This window comes from Mixophyes fleayi, chromosome 4 (assembly GCF_038048845.1).
Source record: "Mixophyes fleayi isolate aMixFle1 chromosome 4, aMixFle1.hap1, whole genome shotgun sequence".
In the NCBI taxonomy this organism is placed as follows: Eukaryota; Metazoa; Chordata; class Amphibia; order Anura; family Limnodynastidae; genus Mixophyes; species Mixophyes fleayi.
Window position 1 is genome coordinate 45,405,801 of NC_134405.1, and position 16,160 is coordinate 45,421,960.

General features: G+C 38.3%; 10 non-coding genes across 10 annotated transcripts; all 10 read left to right on the plus strand.

Moving 5' to 3' along the window:
• The first annotated feature begins 3,138 nt into the window (after positions 1-3,138).
• Positions 3,139-3,211, plus strand: TRNAM-CAU (transfer RNA methionine (anticodon CAU)). Its single transcript has one exon. It is a non-coding gene; the product is annotated as a tRNA-Met (tRNA).
• A 2,143-nt stretch (positions 3,212-5,354) lies between these two features.
• Positions 5,355-5,427, plus strand: TRNAM-CAU (transfer RNA methionine (anticodon CAU)). The gene has a single exon. It is a non-coding gene; the product is annotated as a tRNA-Met (tRNA).
• A 1,036-nt stretch (positions 5,428-6,463) lies between these two features.
• TRNAM-CAU (transfer RNA methionine (anticodon CAU)) lies at positions 6,464-6,536 on the plus strand. The gene has a single exon. It is a non-coding gene; the product is annotated as a tRNA-Met (tRNA).
• Positions 6,537-7,571: 1,035 nt separating this feature from the next.
• TRNAM-CAU (transfer RNA methionine (anticodon CAU)) lies at positions 7,572-7,644 on the plus strand. The gene has a single exon. It is a non-coding gene; the product is annotated as a tRNA-Met (tRNA).
• A 2,143-nt stretch (positions 7,645-9,787) lies between these two features.
• On the plus strand, positions 9,788-9,860 carry TRNAM-CAU (transfer RNA methionine (anticodon CAU)). Its single transcript has one exon. It is a non-coding gene; the product is annotated as a tRNA-Met (tRNA).
• Positions 9,861-10,895: 1,035 nt separating this feature from the next.
• On the plus strand, positions 10,896-10,968 carry TRNAM-CAU (transfer RNA methionine (anticodon CAU)). The gene has a single exon. It is a non-coding gene; the product is annotated as a tRNA-Met (tRNA).
• A 1,035-nt stretch (positions 10,969-12,003) lies between these two features.
• Positions 12,004-12,076, plus strand: TRNAM-CAU (transfer RNA methionine (anticodon CAU)). The gene has a single exon. It is a non-coding gene; the product is annotated as a tRNA-Met (tRNA).
• Positions 12,077-13,111: 1,035 nt separating this feature from the next.
• Positions 13,112-13,184, plus strand: TRNAM-CAU (transfer RNA methionine (anticodon CAU)). The gene has a single exon. It is a non-coding gene; the product is annotated as a tRNA-Met (tRNA).
• Positions 13,185-14,219: 1,035 nt separating this feature from the next.
• Positions 14,220-14,292, plus strand: TRNAM-CAU (transfer RNA methionine (anticodon CAU)). The gene has a single exon. It is a non-coding gene; the product is annotated as a tRNA-Met (tRNA).
• A 1,035-nt stretch (positions 14,293-15,327) lies between these two features.
• Positions 15,328-15,400, plus strand: TRNAM-CAU (transfer RNA methionine (anticodon CAU)). The gene has a single exon. It is a non-coding gene; the product is annotated as a tRNA-Met (tRNA).
• The last annotated feature ends 760 nt before the right edge of the window (positions 15,401-16,160 follow it).

Genomic DNA, 16,160 nt, shown 5'->3' on the forward strand with positions numbered 1-16,160 from the left:
TCACGTTTAATTCTTTTCCTGAACAATATTTTTTTATTTTTTTTCCTTATTTGTTTTTCTTGCTTATCTCTCTTTAGTTACATGTGTAATCTATACTTATGCTGCAATGTATACTACTTATACTTATTGCCTCTCATCATACACCTACATGGAGGTATTACAGTACATGAATCAGTTCATCCCTCGTTTCTGCCATCTGACTCTCTCTCCACATGTTATACTTACCAGGCTCTCAATATTCTGAGATTACAGGTATCTTTCATCTAAAATATATTAAGAAAATAAACAAAAAAGCAAGAAAACTGCCGCACTGCCACTTCTGGCCACAAGGTGATGAACCGTTCCATTTTTTAAACATTTTCTATAGTACCAGCTGAATACTATTGTTTGTAAACCGAGCTAGAGCAGGATTCATATGTACAATATATGTGTATTTGTATCAACAGTTGTGTGACAAACAGAAAATGTGACATTCATCTCACTAAAATCCAACTTTTGTCTTTGTCCTGCTCTATCCACATGTTATTAATTTATTTCTGTCTGCGTGTACAGATTTTCCCGTAGCTTATCTCCCCTGTTAAATTGTTGAGAGGCTAAATACATTGCAACGACAGAATAAATGTATATATATATATATATATATATATATATATATATCTATATATATATGGTCCATGGTGCTGGCGGTCAGTAACATTGGGTAAGGTCTACAGTGAGAGAGGACAGCACGGTTTCTATGGAGACAGTATTCTGTAGTTGGTTGCAGAAAAGTTCTATGGTTCTATTTGCAAAAAACATGTCCTTGGTTTCATATGCTCCACAGGAATTCAACATTTTCTTTCCAGAAATTCAAAGTACTAAGGTTTGGCTGCACAATAATGTGTTATGGGGAGAAGCCAAACACTGCAGATTGCCTGTCCTTATAATACTCTTTTCAGGAGCTGAATATTTCCATTAATGAAGTGCCAAAAAAGACATATTTATTTTCTGCTGTTTCGTTTGACAAGAAAAGTTTTCCCTATAAATATTACTTGTTGATCTATTCATGGCTTATCTATGACCCCTCCAAAGTGCCTATATAGTGCCTTATTTATGAAACACACTAGTTGTGCACTACAAAAAGACTTGCTTTTGCACGGTGTTACCTGGATGCTCCACCTATTTGTACCTCATATAGTAATAAAATGAAGTGTCATATACAAATAAGAGAATATTGTACTGAAAGTTATTAATAAATGTGAAAATGTCATCATCAAAATGGAATTAAACACAAACACCTACACATCTGTTGTCTGACCCTTTAAAATTGGACAGACTAAATGGAAATGTCAATTAAGTAATGCAAATAGACATATGCCGTGACTTGATAAATTGTGGTCATGAAGCTAATGATTTAAGTACTATCAGCTGTAGAGGTCAACACGCAGTCAACCAAACAGAAGCAGCTAGATAGGATAGTGCTGCTGATAGTCATGATTTCCCATTGTTACACTAGCTGCCCACCTTGTCTACCCAAGTTCCACCTTTACAGGTGTAGTGGATGCAAGTCAATGATATGCAAACATCTCTCCATCAACCTGTTTATCTTCACTTTAATCTTGGTTACTATATTCTTACAACGATTATTGTTGGTAAACAGTACCCATGGCATTAACAGATCCTTCTTTATTTTGCTATTATTAATCCCCCCACAGGCACAATGCTCAAATATTTTCCTTCTGCGTGCATAGCTAGCACATCAGGTGCATGATCTGCCCCAACATATATACTTGTGGGAAAAACTCCATCATTTAAGTATCTCTTCTACAACAGCATTAAGTATGGTATCCATGGAGCTTTTTATCCTCTGTCACCCTGGTGTCACCAATAAAGGTTAAGCAAACCTGGGACCAAGCTCAGCAGTAGTATCATTTACATGAGTGTGAAATATAATCTGGGAGATAAGTGACAGGGAAGGAGGAGCCACCAGCAGAAGTAGAACATTGTATACTACTTCAGATACTGGAAAGTACATGTCCCAAGCCTTGGTTTACCACCTGGTCAAAGCAAAAGCCAAACCAGCTGAATTGTTAGTGCAGTAGACAGCACAGCAGTCTCAAAATGTGTAGGATGTGAGTTTGATTCTCACACAGAATTGATGATTTTTGTCTAGATGTGACTCTGTTTCTAGCAAAGATGGGGGAATTGGACCGTCAGGATGAGAGGATTTTTCTCTTTCTAGATTTGGAAATGTCTCCGACTGTTGAAGTTCTTTAGACTAAAAAAATGGGGATGCTGTCAAATCCCTGGTCAGATGTGAAACTAATTTAGGAAGAGGGGGAACATAAAGCATTTTCCATTGTCTTCTTTCAGATTGTTGTCCTCAGAGCAGTGCTTTTCAGTCTGAGAGTTAATCTGGTGTCTCAGAAAGTTGACAGACCATCCAGAAATGTTACCTATCAAGAATAAAGGATTATTCTGTTTACAGCAGGAAATAAACTATGAAACCTTGCATGCTACAGAATGAGTTTAGGCCAACAATAATGGGAAAGGTGCCAAATTAATCATTAAGCTTGCAGCTAATTTTGTAAAATAGAGAGCATAAGGCATTTCCATTGTCTTGTTCATGATTATTGACCTCAGAGTGCAGAATTGCAACCTGAGAACCAGAATTTCTTTTCTCAGACAGTTGCTAGAACATAGAGAAATGTAGCCTCTCTTGACTTCATATACCATTGCCATCTGAGAACCACAATTCCATTTCTCACCCAGTTGAAAGAACATCCGGTACTGTTAGCAGTCTTGAATTCTGACTGACAATAGAGGTGTTGGAATTATCAAAGCATTTGACATTTTCAAAAAAGAATTTAAGGAAAAGGGGAGCGTTTGTGCAAGAAGGAAGAAAGCACCTAGGTGCAAATATCAACACATTTTCTTCAGTTTTTTACTTCTGTCTCAAAAGTTGACTGTTTATTTATTGAAATAGGGGGAATCAGACGCGGTTTGCCTGGGTGAAAACTAAGAATCCTTATCGCTACACCATATGAAAACACCTTAAGAAAACCTTTCAATGTTTAAAATAGTGACAAAATAAAATTTCTGGAATCCATTGCATAATCCTTGATTAACCACCTTGTCAACGGAAAACGCCAACCAACTGCCTTGTTAGCGCAGTGGGTAGCGTGTCAGTCTCATAATCTGAAGGTCGTGAGTTCGATCCTCACACAGGGCACATTTTGATGTTTGTCTAGAAAGAATTACAGTCTGAGAAATGCAACTGTGTTTACTGCAAAGTTGACAGAAGATGGGGAAATTGGACCGTCAGGATGAGAGGAGTTTTCTCTTTCTAGATTTGGAAATGTCTCCGACTGTTGAAGTTCTTTAGACTAAAAAAATGGGGATGCTGTCAAATCCCTGGTCAGATGTGAAACTAATTTACGAAGAAGGGGAACATAAAGCATTTTCCATTGTCTTCTTTCAGATTGTTGTCCTCAGAGCAGTGCTTTTCAGTCTGAGAGTCAATCTGGTGTCTCAGAAAGTTGACAGACCATCCAGAAATGTTACCTATCAAGATTGAAGGATTATTCTGTTTACAGCAGGAAATAAACTATGAAACCTTGCATGCTACAGAATGAGTTTAGGCCAACAATAATGGGAAAGGTGCCAAATTAATCATCAAGCTTGCAGCTAATTTTGTAAAATAGAGAGCATAAGGCATTTCCATTGTCTTGTTCATGATTATTGACCTCAGAGTGCAGAATTGCAACCTGAGAACCAGAATTTCTTTTCTCAGACAGTTGCTAGAACATAGAGAAATGTAGCCTATCTTGACTTCATATACCATTGCCATCTGAGAACCACAATTCCATTTCTCACCCAGTTGAAAGAACATCCGGTACTGTTAGCAGTCTTGAATTCTGACTGACAATAGAGGTGTTGGAATTATCAAAGCATTTGACATTTTCAAAAAAGAATTTAAGGAAAAGGGGAGCGTTTGTGCAAGAAGGAAGAAAGCACCTAGGTGCAAATATCAACACATTTTCTTAAGTTTTTTACTTCTGTCTCAAAAGTTGACTGTTTATTTATTGAAATAGCGGGAATCAGACGCGGTTTGCCTGGGTGAAAACTAAGAATCCTTATCGCTACACCATATGAAAACACCTTGAGACAACCTTTCAATGTTTGAAATAGTGACAAAATAAAATTTCTGGAATCCATTGCATAATCCTTGATTTACCACCTTGACAACGGAAAATGCCAACCAACTGCCTTGTTAGCGCAGTAGGTAGTGCGTCAGTATCATTATCTGAAGGTCGTGAGCTCGATCCTCACACAGAGCACATTTTGATGTTTGTCTAGAAAGCATTACAGTCTGAGAGATGCAACTGTGTTTACTGCAAAGTTGACAGAAGATGGGGAAATTGGACCGTCAGGATGAGAGGAGTTTTCTCTTTCTAGATTTCGAAATGTCTCCGACTGTTGAAGTTCTTTAGACTAAAAAAATGGGGATGCTGTCAAATCCCTGGTCAGATGTGAAACTAATTTACGAAGAAGGGGAACATAAAGCATTTTCCATTGTCTTCTTTCAGATTGTTGTCCTCAGAGCAGTGCTTTTCAGTCTGAGAGTCAATCTGGTGTCTCAGAAAGTTGACAGACCATCCAGAAATGTTACCTATCAAGATTGAAGGATTATTCTGTTTACAGCAGGAAATAAACTATGAAACCTTGCATGCTACAGAATGAGTTTAGGCCAACAATAATGGGAAAGGTGCCAAATTAATCATCAAGCTTGCAGCTAATTTTGTAAAATAGAGAGCATAAGGCATTTCCATTGTCTTGTTCATGATTATTGACCTCAGAGTGCAGAATTGCAACCTGAGAACCAGAATTTCTTTACTCAGACAGTTGCTAGAACATAGAGAAATGTAGCCTCTCTTGACTTCATATACCATTGCCATCTGAGAACCACAATTCCATTTCTCACCCAGTTGAAAGAACATCCGGTACTGTTAGCAGTCTTGAATTCTGACTGACAATAGAGGTGTTGGAATTATCAAAGCATTTGACATTTTCAAAAAAGAATTTAAGGAAAAGGGGAGCGTTTGTGCAAGAAGGAAGAAAGCACCTAGGTGCAAATATCAACACATTTTCTTAAGTTTTTTACTTCTGTCTCTAAAGTTGACTGTTTATTTATTGAAATAGCGGGAATCAGACGCGGTTTGCCTGGGTGAAAACTAAGAATCCTTATCGCTACACCATATGAAAACACCTTGAGACAACCTTTCAATGTTTGAAATAGTGACAAAATAAAATTTCTGGAATCGATTGCATAATCGTTAATTTACCACCTTGTCAAAGGAAAATGCCAACCAACTGCCTTGTTAGCGCAGTAGGTAGCGCGTCAGTCTCATAATCTGAAGGTCGTGAGTTCAATCCTCACACAGGGCACATTTTGATGTTTGTCTAGAAAGCATTACAGTGTGAGAAGTGCAACTGTGTTTACTGCAAAGTTGACAGAAGATGGGGAAATTGGACCGTCAGGATGAGAGGAGTTTTCTCTTTCTAGATTTGGAAATGTCTCCGACTGTTGAAGTTCTTTAGACTAAAAAAATGGGGATGCTGTCAAATCCCTGGTCAGATGTGAAACTAATTTACGAAGAAGGGGAACATAAAGCATTTTCCATTGTCTTCTTTCAGATTGTTGTCCTCAGAGCAGTGCTTTTCAGTCTGAGAGTCAATCTGGTGTCTCAGAAAGTTGACAGACCATCCAGAAATGTTACCTATCAAGATTGAAGGATTATTCTGTTTACAGCAGGAAATAAACTATGAAACCTTGCATGCTACAGAATGAGTTTAGGCCAACAATAATGGGAAAGGTGCCAAATTAATCATCAAGCTTGCAGCTAATTTTGTAAAATAGAGAGCATAAGGCATTTCCATTGTCTTGTTCATGATTATTGACCTCAGAGTGCAGAATTGCAACCTGAGAACCAGAATTTCTTTTCTCAGACAGTTGCTAGAACATAGAGAAATGTAGCCTCTCTTGACTTCATATACCATTGCCATCTGAGAACCACAATTCCATTTCTCACCCAGTTGAAAGAACATCCGGTACTGTTAGCAGTCTTGAATTCTGACTGACAATAGAGGTGTTGGAATTATCAAAGCATTTGACATTTTCAAAAAAGAATTTAAGGAAAAGGCGGAGCGTTTGTGCAAGAAGGAAGAAAGCACCTAGGTGCAAATATCAACACATTTTCTTAAGTTTTTTACTTCTGTCTCAAAAGTTGACTGTTTATTTATTGAAATAGGGGGAATCAGACGCGATTTGCCTGGGTGAAAACTAAGAAACCTTATCGCTACACCATATGAAAACACCTTAAGAAAACCTTTCAATGTTTAAAATAGTGACAAAATAAAATTTCTGGAATCCATTGCATAATCCTTGATTTACCACCTTGTCAACGGAAAACGCCAACCAACTGCCTTGTTAGCGCAGTAGGTAGCGCGTCAGTCTCATAATCTGAAGGTCGTGAGTTCGATCCTCAAACAGGGCACATTTTGATGTTTGTCTAGAAAGCATTACAGTGTGAGAAGTGCAACTGTGTTTACTGCAAAGTTGACAGAAGATGGGGAAATTGGACCGTCAGGATGAGAGGAGTTTTCTCTTTCTAGATTTGGAAATGTCTCCGACTGTTGAAGTTCTTTAGACTAAAAAAATGGGGATGCTGTCAAATCCCTGGTCAGATGTGAAACTAATTTACGAAGAAGGGGAACATAAAGCATTTTCCATTGTCTTCTTTCAGATTGTTGTCCTCAGAGCAGTGCTTTTCAGTCTGAGAGTCAATCTGGTGTCTCAGAAAGTTGACAGACCATCCAGAAATGTTACCTATCAAGATTGAAGGATTATTCTGTTTACAGCAGGAAATAAACTATGAAACCTTGCATGCTACAGAATGAGTTTAGGCCAACAATAATGGGAAAGGTGCCAAATTAATCATCAAGCTTGCAGCTAATTTTGTAAAATAGAGAGCATAAGGCATTTCCATTGTCTTGTTCATGATTATTGACCTCAGAGTGCAGAATTGCAACCTGAGAACCAGAATTTCTTTTCTCAGACAGTTGCTAGAACATAGAGAAATGTAGCCTCTCTTGACTTCATATACCATTGCCATCTGAGAACCACAATTCCATTTCTCACCCAGTTGAAAGAACATCCGGTACTGTTAGCAGTCTTGAATTCTGACTGACAATAGAGGTGTTGGAATTATCAAAGCATTTGACATTTTCAAAAAAGAATTTAAGGAAAAGGGGAGCGTTTGTGCAAGAAGGAAGAAAGCACCTAGGTGCAAATATCAACACATTTTCCTAAGTTTTTTACTTCTGTCTCTAAAGTTGACTGTTTATTTATTGAAATAGCGGGAATCAGACGCGGTTTGCCTGGGTGAAAACTAAGAATCCTTATCGCTACACCATATGAAAACACCTTGAGACAACCTTTCAATGTTTGAAATAGTGACAAAATAAAATTTCTGGAATCCATTGCCTAATCGTTAATTTACCACCTTGTCAACGGAAAATGCCAACCAACTGCCTTGTTAGCGCAGTAGGTAGCGCGTCAGTCTCATAATCTGAAGGTCGTGAGTTCGATCTTCACACAGGGCACATTTTGATGTTTGTCTAGAAAGCATTACAGTCTGAGAAATGCAACTGTGTTTACTGCAAAGTTGACAGAAGATGGGGAAATTGGACCGTCAGGATGAGAGGAGTTTTCTCTTTCTAGATTTGGAAATGTCTCCGACTGTTGAAGTTCTTTAGACTAAAAAAATGGGGATGCTGTCAAATCCCTGGTCAGATGTGAAACTAATTTACGAAGAAGGGGAACATAAAGCATTTTCCATTGTCTTCTTTCAGATTGTTGTCCTCAGAGCAGTGCTTTTCAGTCTGAGAGTCAATCTGGTGTCTCAGAAAGTTGACAGACCATCCAGAAATGTTACCTATCAAGATTGAAGGATTATTCTGTTTACAGCAGGAAATAAACTATGAAACCTTGCATGCTACAGAATGAGTTTAGGCCAACAATAATGGGAAAGGTGCCAAATTAATCATCAAGCTTGCAGCTAATTTTGTAAAATAGAGAGCATAAGGCATTTCCATTGTCTTGTTCATGATTATTGACCTCAGAGTGCAGAATTGCAACCTGAGAACCAGAATTTCTTTTCTCAGACAGTTGCTAGAACATAGAGAAATGTAGCCTATCTTGACTTCATATACCATTGCCATCTGAGAACCACAATTCCATTTCTCACCCAGTTGAAAGAACATCCGGTACTGTTAGCAGTCTTGAATTCTGACTGACAATAGAGGTGTTGGAATTATCAAAGCATTTGACATTTTCAAAAAAGAATTTAAGGAAAAGGGGAGCGTTTGTGCAAGAAGGAAGAAAGCACCTAGGTGCAAATATCAACACATTTTCTTAAGTTTTTTACTTCTGTCTCAAAAGTTGACTGTTTATTTATTGAAATAGCGGGAATCAGACGCGGTTTGCCTGGGTGAAAACTAAGAATCCTTATCGCTACACCATATGAAAACACCTTGAGACAACCTTTCAATGTTTGAAATAGTGACAAAATAAAATTTCTGGAATCCATTGCATAATCCTTGATTTACCACCTTGACAACGGAAAATGCCAACCAACTGCCTTGTTAGCGCAGTAGGTAGTGCGTCAGTATCATTATCTGAAGGTCGTGAGCTCGATCCTCACACAGAGCACATTTTGATGTTTGTCTAGAAAGCATTACAGTCTGAGAGATGCAACTGTGTTTACTGCAAAGTTGACAGAAGATGGGGAAATTGGACCGTCAGGATGAGAGGAGTTTTCTCTTTCTAGATTTGGAAATGTCTCCGACTGTTGAAGTTCTTTAGACTAAAAAAATGGGGATGCTGTCAAATCCCTGGTCAGATGTGAAACTAATTTACGAAGAAGGGGAACATAAAGCATTTTCCATTGTCTTCTTTCAGATTGTTGTCCTCAGAGCAGTGCTTTTCAGTCTGAGAGTCAATCTGGTGTCTCAGAAAGTTGACAGACCATCCAGAAATGTTACCTATCAAGATTGAAGGATTATTCTGTTTACAGCAGGAAATAAACTATGAAACCTTGCATGCTACAGAATGAGTTTAGGCCAACAATAATGGGAAAGGTGCCAAATTAATCATCAAGCTTGCAGCTAATTTTGTAAAATAGAGAGCATAAGGCATTTCCATTGTCTTGTTCATGATTATTGACCTCAGAGTGCAGAATTGCAACCTGAGAACCAGAATTTCTTTTCTCAGACAGTTGCTAGAACATAGAGAAATGTAGCCTATCTTGACTTCATATACCATTGCCATCTGAGAACCACAATTCCATTTCTCACCCAGTTGAAAGAACATCCGGTACTGTTAGCAGTCTTGAATTCTGACTGACAATAGAGGTGTTGGAATTATCAAAGCATTTGACATTTTCAAAAAAGAATTTAAGGAAAAGGGGAGCGTTTGTGCAAGAAGGAAGAAAGCACCTAGGTGCAAATATCAACACATTTTCCTAAGTTTTTTACTTCTGTCTCTAAAGTTGACTGTTTATTTATTGAAATAGCAGGAATCAGACGCGGTTTGCCTGGGTGAAAACTAAGAATCCTTATCGCTACACCATATGAAAACACCTTGAGACAACCTTTCAATGTTTGAAATAGTGACAAAATAAAATTTCTGGAATCCATTGCATAATCGTTAATTTACCACCTTGTCAACGGAAAACGCCAACCAACTGCCTTGTTAGCACAGTAGGTAGCGTGTCAGTCTCATAATCTGAAGGTCGTGAGTTCGATCCTCACATAGGGCACATTTTGATGTTTGTCTAGAAAGCATTACAGTGTGAGAAATGCAACTGTGTTTACTGCAAAGTTGACACAAGATGGGGAAATTGGACTGTCAGGATGAGAGGAGTTTTCTCTTTCTAGATTTGGAAATGTCTCCGACTGTTGAAGTTCTTTAGACTAAAAAAATGGGGATGCTGTCAAATCCCTGGTCAGATGTGAAACTAATTTACGAAGAAGGGGAACATAAAGCATTTTCCATTGTCTTCTTTCAGATTGTTGTCCTCAGAGCAGTGCTTTTCAGTCTGAGAGTTAATCTGGTGTCTCAGAAAGTTGACAGACCATCCAGAAATGTTACCTATCAAGATTGAATGATTATTCTGTTTACAGCAGGAAATAAACTATGAAACCTTGCATGCTACAGAATGAGTTTAGGCCAACAATAATGGGAAAGGTGCCAAATTAATCATCAAGCTTGCAGCTAATTTTGTAAAATAGAGAGCATAAGGCATTTCCATTGTCTTGTTCATGATTATTGACCTCAGAGTGCAGAATTGCAACCTGAGAACCAGAATTTCTTTTCTCAGACAGTTGCTAGAACATAGAGAAATGTAGCCTCTCTTGACTTCATATACCATTGCCATCTGAGAACCACAATTCCATTTCTCACCCAGTTGAAAGAACATCCGGTACTGTTAGCAGTCTTGAATTCTGACTGACAATAGAGGTGTTGGAATTATCAAAGCATTTGACATTTTCAAAAAAGAATTTAAGGAAAAGGGGAGCGTTTGTGCAAGAAGGAAGAAAGCACCTAGGTGCAAATATCAACACATTTTCTTAAGTTTTTTACTTCTGTCTCTAAAGTTGACTGTTTATTTATTGAAATAGCGGGAATCAGACGCGGTTTGCCTGGGTGAAAACTAAGAATCCTTATCGCTACACCATATGAAAACACCTTGAGACAACCTTTCAATGTTTGAAATAGTGACAAAATAAAATTTCTGGAATCCATTGCATAATCGTTAATTTACCATCTTGTCAACGGAAAACGCCAACCAACTGCCTTGTTAGCGCAGTAGGTAGCACGTCAGTCTCATAATCTGAAGGTCATGAGTTCGATCCTCACACAGGGCACATTTTGATGTTTGTCTAGAAAGCATTACAGTCTGAGAAATGCAACTGTGTTTACTGCAAAGTTGACAGAAGATGGGGAAATTGGACCGTCAGGATGAGAGGAGTTTTCTCTTTCTAGATTTGGAAATGTCTCCGACTGTTGAAGTTCTTTAGACTAAAAAAATGGGGATGCTGTCAAATCCCTGGTCAGATGTGAAACTAATTTACGAAGAAGGGGAACATAAAGCATTTTCCATTGTCTTCTTTCAGATTGTTGTCCTCGGAGCAGTGCTTTTCAGTCTGAGAGTCAATCTGGTGTCTCAGAAAGTTGACAGACCATCCAGAAATGTTACCTATCAAGATTGAATGATTATTCTGTTTACAGCAGGAAATAAACTATGAAACCTTGCATGCTACAGAATGAGTTTAGGCCAACAATAATGGGAAAGGTGCCAAATTAATCATCAAGCTTGCAGCTAATTTTGTAAAATAGAGAGCATAAGGCATTTCCATTGTCTTGTTCATGATTATTGACCTCAGAGTGCAGAATTGCAACCTGAGAACCAGAATTTCTTTTCTCAGACAGTTGCTAGAACATAGAGAAATGTAGCCTCTCTTGACTTCATATACCATTGCCATCTGAGAACCACAATTCCATTTCTCACCCAGTTGAAAGAACATCCGGTACTGTTAGCAGTCTTGAATTCTGACTGACAATAGAGGTGTTGGAATTATCAAAGCATTTGACATTTTCAAAAAAGAATTTAAGGAAAAGGGGAGCGTTTGTGCAAGAAGGAAGAAAGCACCTAGGTGCAAATATCAACACATTTTCCTAAGTTTTTTACTTCTGTCTCTAAAGTTGACTGTTTATTTATTGAAATAGCGGGAATCAGACGCGGTTTGCCTGGGTGAAAACTAAGAATCCTTATCGCTACACCATATGAAAACACCTTAAGAAAACCTTTCAATGTTTAAAATAGTGACAAAATAAAATTTCTGGAATCCATTGCATAATCGTTAATTTACCACCTTGTCAACGGAAAACGCCAACCAACTGCCTTGTTAGCGCAGTAGGTAGCGCGTCAGTCTCATAATCTGAAGGTCGTGAGTTCGATCCTCACACAGGGCACATTTTGATGTTTGTCTAGAAAGCATTACAGTCTGAGAAATGCAACTGTGTTTACTGCAAAGTTGACACAAGATGGGGAAATTGGACCGTCAGGATGAGAGGAGTTTTCTCTTTCTAGATTTGGAAATGTCTCCGACTGTTGAAGTTCTTTAGACTAAAAAAAATGGGGATGCTGTCAAATCCCTGGTCAGATGTGAAACTAATTTACGAAGAAGGGGAACATAAAGCATTTTCCATTGTCTTCTTTCAGATTGTTGTCCTCAGAGCAGTGCTTTTCAGTCTGAGAGTTAATCTGGTGTCTCAGAATGTTGACAGACCATCCAGAAATGTTACTTATCAAGATTGAATGATTATTCTGTTTACAGCAGGAAATAAACTATGAAACCTTGCATGCTACAGAATGAGTTTAGGCCAACAATAATGGGAAAGGTGCCAAATTAATCATCAAGCTTGCAGCTAATTTTGTAAAATAGAGAGCATAAGGCATTTCCATTGTCTTGTTCATGATTATTGACCTCAGAGTGCAGAATTGCAACCTGAGAACCAGAATTTCTTTTCTCAGACAGTTGCTAGAACATAGAGAAATGTAGCCTCTCTTGACTTCATATACCATTGCCATCTGAGAACCACAATTCCATTTCTCACCCAGTTGAAAGAACATCCGGTACTGTTAGCAGTCTTGAATTCTGACTGACAATAGAGGTGTTGGAATTATCAAAGCATTTGACATTTTCAAAAAAGAATTTAAGGAAAAGGGGAGCGTTTGTGCAAGAAGGAAGAAAGCACCTAGGTGCAAATATCAACACATTTTCTTAAGTTTTTTACTTCTGTCTCTAAAGTTGACTGTTTATTTATTGAAATAGCGGGAATCAGACGCGGTCTGCCTGGGTGAAAACTAAGAATCCTTATCGCTACACCATATGAAAACAGCTTGAGACAACCTTTCAATGTTTGAAATAGTGACAAAATAAAATTTCTGAATCCATTGAATAATCCTTGATTTACCACCTTGTCAACGGAAAACGCCAACCAGCTGCCTTGTTAGCGCAGTAGGTAGCACGTCAGTCTCATAATCTGAAGGTCGTGAGTTCGATCCTCACACAGGGCACATTTTGATGTTTGTCTAGAAAGCATTACAGTGTGAGAAGTGCAACTGTGTTTACTGCAAAGTTGACAGAAGATGGGGAAATTGGACCGTCAGGATGAGAGGAGTTTTCTCTTTCTAGATTTGGAAATGTCTCCGACTGTTGAAGTTCTTTAGACTAAAAAAATGGGGATGCTGTCAAATCCCTGGTCAGATGTGAAACTAATTTACGAAGAAGGGGAACATAAAGCATTTTCCATTGTCTTCTTTCAGATTGTTGTCCTCAGAGCGGTGCTTTTCAGTCTGAGAGTTAATCTGGTGTCTCATAAAGTTGACAGACCATCCAGAAATGTTACCTATCAAGATTGAAGGATTATTCTGTTTACAGCAGGAAATAAACTATGAAACCTTGCATGCTACAGAATGAGTTTAGGCCAACAATAATGGGAAAGGTGCCAAATTAATCATCAAGCTTGCAGCTAATTTTGTAAAATAGAGAGCATAAGGCATTTCCATTGTCTTGTTCATGAGTATTGACCTCAGAGTGCAGAATTGCAACCTGAGAACCAGAATTTCTTTACTCAGACAGTTGCTAGAACATAGAGAAATGTAGCCTTTCTTGACTTCATATACCATTGCCATCTGAGAACCACAATTCCATTTCTCACCCAGTTGAAAGAACATCCGGAACTGTTAGCAGTCTTGAATTCTGACTGACAATAGAGGTGTTGGAATTATCAAAGCATTTGACATTTTCAAAAAAGAATTTAAGGAAAAGGGGAGCGTTTGTGCAAGAAGGAAGAAAGCACCTAGGTGCAAATATCAACACATTTTCCTAAGTTTTTTACTTCTGTCTCAAAAGTTGACTGTTTATTTATTGAAATAGGGGGAATCAGACGCGATTTGCCTGGGTGAAAACTAAGAATCCTTATCGCTACACCATATGAAAACACCTTAAGAAAACCTTTCAATGTTTAAAATAGTGACAAAATAAAATTTCTGGAATCCATTGCATAATCCTTGATTTACCACCTTGTCAACGGAAAACGCCAACCAACTGCCTTGTTAGCGCAGTAGGTAGCGCGTCAGTCTCATAATCTGAAGGTCGTGAGTTCGATCCTCACACAAGGCACATTTTGATGTTTGTCTAGAAAGCATTACAGTGTGAGAAGTGCAACTGTGTTTACTGCAAAGTTGACAGAAGATGGGGAAATTGGACCGTCAGGATGAGAGGAGTTTTCTCTTTCTAGATTTGGAAATGTCTCCGACTGTTGAAGTTCTTTAGACTAAAAAAATGGGGATGCTGTCAAATCCCTGGTCAGATGTGAAACTAATTTACGAAGAAGGGGAACATAAAGCATTTTCCATTGTCTTCTTTCAGATTGTTGTCCTCAGAGCAGTGCTTTTCAGTCTGAGAGTCAATCTGGTGTCTCAGAAAGTTGACAGACCATCCAGAAATGTTACCTATCAAGATTGAAGGATTATTCTGTTTACAGCAGGAAATAAACTATGAAACCTTGCATGCTACAGAATGAGTTTAGGCCAACAATAATGGGAAAGGTGCCAAATTAATCATCAAGCTTGCAGCTAATTTTGTAAAATAGAGAGCATAAGGCATTTCCATTGTCTTGTTCATGATTATTGACCTCAGAGTGCAGAATTGCAACCTGAGAACCAGAATTTCTTTTCTCAGACAGTTGCTAGAACATAGAGAAATGTAGCCTATCTTGACTTCATATACCATTGCCATCTGAGAACCACAATTCCATTTCTCACCCAGTTGAAAGAACATCCGGTACTGTTAGCAGTCTTGAATTCTGACTGACAATAGAGGTGTTGGAATTATCAAAGCATTTGACATTTTCAAAAAAGAATTTAAGGAAAAGGGGAGCGTTTGTGCAAGAAGGAAGAAAGCACCTAGGTGCAAATATCAACACATTTTCCTAAGTTTTTTACTTCTGTCTCTAAAGTTGACTGTTTATTTATTGAAATAGCAGGAATCAGACGCGGTTTGCCTGGGTGAAAACTAAGAATCCTTATCGCTACACCATATGAAAACACCTTGAGAAAACCTTTCAATGTTTGAAATAGAGACAAAATAAAATTTCTGGAATCCATTGCATAATCGTTAATTTACCACCTAGTCAACGGAAAACGCCAGCCAACTGCCTTGTTAGCGCAGTAGGTAGTGGGTCAGTCTCATAATCTGAAGGTCGTGAGTTCGATCCTCACACAGGGCACATTTTGATGTTTGTCTAGAAAGCATTACAGTCTGAGAAATGCAACTGTGTTTACTGCAAAGTTGACAGAAGATGGGGAATTTGGACCATCAGGATGAGAGGAGTTTTCTCTTTCTAGATTTGGAAATGTCTCCGACTGTTGAAGTTCTTTAGACTAAAAAAATGGGGATGCTGTCAAATCCCTGGTCAGATGTGAAACTAATTTACGAAGAAGGGGAACATAAAGCATTTTCCATTTTCTTCTTTCAGATTGTTGTCCTCAGAGCAGTGCTTTTCAGTCTGAGAGTCAATCTGGTGTCTCAGAAAGTTGACAGACCATCCAGAAATGTTACCTATCAAGATTGAATGATTATTCTGTTTACAGCAGGAAATAAACTATGAAACCTTGCATGCTACAGAATGAGTTTAGGCAAACAATAATGGGAAAGGTGCCAAATTAATCATCAAGCTTGCAGCTAATTTTGTAAAATAGAGAGTATAAGGCATTTCCATTGTCTTGTTCATGATTATTGACCTCAGAGTGCAGAATTGCAACCTGAGAACCAGAATTTCTTTACTCAGACAGTTGCTAGAACATAGAGAAATGTAGCCTCTCTTGACTTCATATACCATTGCCATCTGAGAACCACAATTCCATTTCTCACCCAGTTGAAAGAACATCCGGTACTGTTAGCAGTCTTGAATTCTGACTGACAATAGAGGTGTTGGAATTATCAAAGCATTTGACATTTTCAAAAAAGAATTTAAGGAAAAGGGGAGC